The following is a 5,247-nucleotide window of genomic DNA, read 5'->3' on the forward strand; positions in this document are numbered from 1 at the left end:
TAAGTTGTGCAAAGTGGGAGTATGATCAACTTCAGTGCTATATTGGTGATTTAGTTCTTATTTTTGCTTGAGGACAAGCAAAGGTTTAAGTGTGGGGGAGTTGATAAGAGTCTAAAAGTTTATAATATCACCTTGCATTTAAGCTTATTTTCCTTGTTATTTGTTATAATTTTGCCCAAAGTATCATCATTTGATTCATTTGTGTGCTTATGAGTAATTCTTGATGATTTAGATGAATTGAATGGTTTTTGGATTATTTCGGATGCATGTAGAGTCAATGGGAGTCAATGAGAAGCTATGAATATGGAGAAACACCTTTTAGAGAGCCAAATTATGGTGTGTTTATTGGTCTTGGTCATTTGGACAAACAAAGGCAAAAGTGGAGCAAAAGAGCAAGAAGTTGAAATTCCCGCACAAATCGTCCACTGCTCGGTTTTTTGATCATATCTCTGCACAGAAATGTTTAAACCAAGTGAATTTTATATCATTGGAAAGCTAACTTGAAGGGCTACAACTTTGATTCAAGAACCAAAGGCTAATTCAAACGTTTAGAGGGTCAAAAAGTACCTAGAAGACAGTCACAGTGCACAGAAAAATCACTGCCTGGTGGCCACGGGTATGGCCACAGCCGTGGCCACACCCGTGGCCACTGGGCAGTACACACGGCCTTTCTGGCCACAGGTGTGGCCAAGGGCGTGGCCACACCCGTGGCCAGCCCTCTGCAACTTTTTGCAGCGCGTTTTGACCCCTTTTAAGAGGATTTTTCCACCTGAAAACACATCTTTCATTACATTTTTTCATTTCTCTTTCACTCCATAGCTAGGGTTAACTTTAGAATAGCTTAGATAGGTGTAGATTGGTGGTTTCTTTCCATTTCCAAGCTTAAGAACATTGCAAATCTTGGATTTCAAGACTTGAATAGAGAAGTTTTCTATTTATCTCTTCTTAACTTTTCATCTATGCTTTCAATTTCTCTTTTAATATTGTGTTTCCATTGTTATATTATGAGTAGCGAAGTGTTTTGGGACTAGGATTTGGTTTGATTTCTTGCTATTGATGCCTATCTGAGTTGGATTGCATAAAGGGGATTATTTGGGTGTTCTAGGGTTAGTTGTGTGAATTGGGTATGTTGTGAAATTGTGTATAATTGTTGGATCCCAATTATATGCTTGATTTGGAGTGTGTTTGTTGCTACGAGAGTAGAGCTTATACACTAGCCACACATTCACACACTTAATGCCTAATACGAGAGTATTTCGGGTATTAAGGAGAATTATTGCATTGTGTTCTTGCTTGGGCAACCTTGGGTTGAATTGCCACGACAGTGGAGTTTAAGGTGAGGTTGCAAGTCCAAATAGCTACGAGAGTGGTATTTGGACACTTTTGTGCATCTCACTTACCCTATGCCTCGATTTAATTCTCTAGTCCTTAGTACAATATTTGGCATCTTAGCTTGAATCAACCAAGTCCCGGTCCTTTGTTTTACTTGTCTTATTTGTTATTAGATTAATCATATCAAACCAACTCCTTATCGATAGGTCTAGCTTCTAAAATGGCAGTTTTAGCTTGTGTTTAACTCCACTTTACATCAATTCCTAACATTACAAGAGCCATCTCCAGTGGAACGATATCTAAACTCTATACTGTGATTTGATACTTGATGGATGTGTGAAAATGTCCTTATCAAATCAACAAGATTAAACAATCCTAATCTTTAGTTAATAAAACACTTGTATGTCAGCCTCACATTATTGCCTATGTTTCATCACCCTTACACTTTTCATAATATAAATATTTAGAAGTCAAAAAATTCAACAAAGCACAAAATACTTTACACTCAATAAAGCATTTTAGATAAAAGTTAATCATTTTAGATACCCAAGAAAATGTTGGGTTGTGATCATTATATCTTAAGAGTAATGCTTTTCTTATTAGATGCATAAGAACAAATATGCATTAGTCTGTTTCAAGTTGAAGATTGAAAACCTCCCTCAGTTGACTTTGTAAGTATACTAACAAATGAAATATAACTAAATATATAAGACAATTTTAATACCCTTGGCCAGTTTGTTAGCCCCTAGTTGTTGGCCTTATCCTCAAGTGAAAATTAAATTACAAGCTCTATTCTAAACTTTACAAATATATTCACTTTTGATCCCTTTCTTTTGAGGTACAGTGAAATCGACAATGGAGCAGAAGTAATACTTAAACTTTTCTAAAACTTTCACTTTCCTGCTTATTATTAATCAGTTCAGTTTATTCATTTGATTAGGTTATTATTGCTTCTGTGTCAAGATTCTAGGGAATAATTCCTTCAAAACTAAATTTTAATTACTTTATTGATGGGAAATAATATATAACTTCCAATCAAATTTAATGGGAGGTTGTGACAAAGAAAACAATCAACTAAGTTCAAAATATGTTCTCAATCAGACAATCAGACCAGAAGAATGAATGAGAAAAGGAAATTAAAAGAAAGAGTTTAGCAAAACCTTTTTATTCCTTAATTAATAGGAGTTCCCTGTCCATTAATCCTTATCTTGTTACAAAAAATTTTTTTTAAAAAAATTAAAGAGAGACACAGAAACTCAAGGTGTATATGCTTCCTTGTTAAATAGTATCAGAAACACGATACCAAGGCGCATATGCTTCTGGAGTAATCCATGTACCAAAATGAGTAAAAAACTGAAAAAGCACGTGAATCTTGAATGCAAGATATAACCTTTAAAACCTTTAATTTATTTCAATTATAAAGCTGGACTAGAAGACAACATATTCCAGATATAATAAATAACATGAAATAAATAGCAGTAAAAGAAAGCATGCACCAGGATATGTTCACGCAGTTCGGAGCCTCACTCCTACGTCTGCGGGGCCACTCACATCAACCCAAATCCACTATGATGAAAAACGGAGTACAAGAGGATAGTTAATTACACTCTACAGTATAACCTATAACTACTCCAGAGCCTACTCTAGTGGATCCGATGTGCAGGCGTTCTTCATTTCTTCATGATCTGATTGCAAGATCTTCTTCACACACAACAGTACAGATTATATTCGGTATAGATGCACCAAGATTTCAGTGTAAGACTTTGTGAAAGAGTGCGCCCTTTGAATGCTAATTAAGGTAGTATTATATAGGTTGTAAAAGTTGTTTTGATCCTCAAAACATGCACTCTTCCATTCCTAGAATTCGGTTGCTTCATTAGATGTAGATCTCCCTATTTATAGGGTCTTGAATAGGTACTTTTGAATAAGCTTTATATCTCCTGGAATACTTCCGTGCGCTGATCCAGTCAACTGCTCCAGACGCCGTGACTAATCCAGGACTACTTTGACAACTAATCTAAGCCAATAAAACAGAGGTTTAAATGTGGAATATATTTACACTTACAATCTCCCCCTTTGGCTATTAGTTGACAAAACTACTAAAAGATATCATCGGCTTTAAAATGAATTGCCAAATGAATAATCTATACAAAAGAGATCAGATTAGTCACTAGTCAAGAGTAGCTAGACACACACCCTCCTTTAAACTTAACCAATATTGTGCCAGAGAATTCAAAACACAATTAAGGCATACAAACACAGAAATTTAAGAGCTCAAAGAGACACAGAACACATATATGTCACATAATATAGCTGCATAGCATTTAGCACATAGGCAAGGCAAAAACACACAGCACCTTAACACATTTAAAAGCAAACAAAATAAAGGTAAAGCACACCACATTATTCACTGGCACTTATGGCTAAGTTCTCAAAAAAAACACGTACTCCCCCTTTTTGTCAATCTAATGGACAAAGAGCAACATCAGGACTGGGTGGAAGAGGAGGAGGTCTCCAAGTCTTCGTCATCACCAGCAGGAGCATCAGTAGGAGCAGCTTCAATAGTGGCAATCTGGCGAGTCACACGAAGCATCTGAGCCTCAGCAGTAGAGATTGAAGATTGAATGGCAAGAGAGGCATCTTTCATCGTGGCAATGTGTGAAGCGAGAAATGTAACTTGCTGTCTGAGAACAGCCAGAGTCGAAGCAGAGTCAGCAGCAGAAGTAGTCGATGCAGAGGCCATGCCAGTTGCTGGAGTATTCTCTGGAGCAGGGGCAGGTGGAACTGAGGAGAGAGTGGCCCGATCATCAAAGTGGGATTTTTGGAAGATGCGAGAGTCCATAGAGGTTTTGTGAGTAACATGACAGAGCTCTTCATTGGAATAGAGTTGAAGCCCTTGTTGTTGCAAGATACCCGTGATAAGGCAAGGAAATGGTAGATGAATCTTGGCTTCTTTCTTCTTGGAAAAACCCATGATGTGATGATAGATGAGATGACCAAGATCAATAGGTAGCTGATGTCGAACCTTGTATAACAGAGAGGCCATCTACTTATTCACAGTGTGCACAGAAACATTAGGGATCCAATTGCTAGAAGCTAGGCGAAAGAGAACCGAATAGACTGCAGTAAGTACAAGGCAGGCCATCCTTTGGCCAAACGTTGATCTCATTGTGTGTAAGATGGGATGCAAGAAAGTCCCCAGCAGGATCAAACAGATCATCACACGCATCACGCTGAAAATAAGAGTTAATAATAGAGGGGCTAAAATCATACCAAGTATCCCGGAGAAAAACTTGATGATAATGTGGAGAGGCTGGTCGAAGAGAATTAGACGTGAGATTGGCGTAGAATTCTGGGATAAGCCAGGCAGAGTAAGCTCCCACATTCTGGATGGTTTGGAGAAGATTCTGAGCTCTAAGCAAAGGAATGATATTGCACACGCGAATGAGGTATTCAATACTAAAATTTTTCTCAACCAAGATATCGCGATTTGAGTGCTGCTGCCATATTGTTTCCAGTGCAGGGGAGAGCAAGATAGGTCTGAACAAGGTCTCCTTGGACACCTTAGCAGTCTTGGACTTGGATGATGCAGCTGTCTTTGAAATAGGAGCAGAGGCTGGGGCAGAAGCTGGAGGAGGAGCCGGAGTAGACACGCCAGTTTTCGAACGTGTACGCTGAGCAAGACCCGTAGGCCGAAGTTCAGACCGTTTGCTAGGACGAGATTCAGAGACAAATTCAACATCCTCGGACACGTGAAGCTTTCTCTTAGCCACTGGAGCTGCTGCAGGTGCTTCATCTGGATCAGTGATTTTAGCTTTCCCTTTGGCCTTTGTAAACGGCACCCTGATAACTGGAACGGCTGTTTCAGCACGGGCAGTGTTTGGCATATTTGCAACGGTGTCAGAGATGATGGCT

This window comes from Ipomoea nil, unplaced genomic scaffold (assembly GCF_001879475.1).
Source record: "Ipomoea nil cultivar Tokyo-kokei standard unplaced genomic scaffold, Asagao_1.1 scaffold2167, whole genome shotgun sequence".
Classification (NCBI taxonomy): Eukaryota; Viridiplantae; Streptophyta; class Magnoliopsida; order Solanales; family Convolvulaceae; genus Ipomoea; species Ipomoea nil.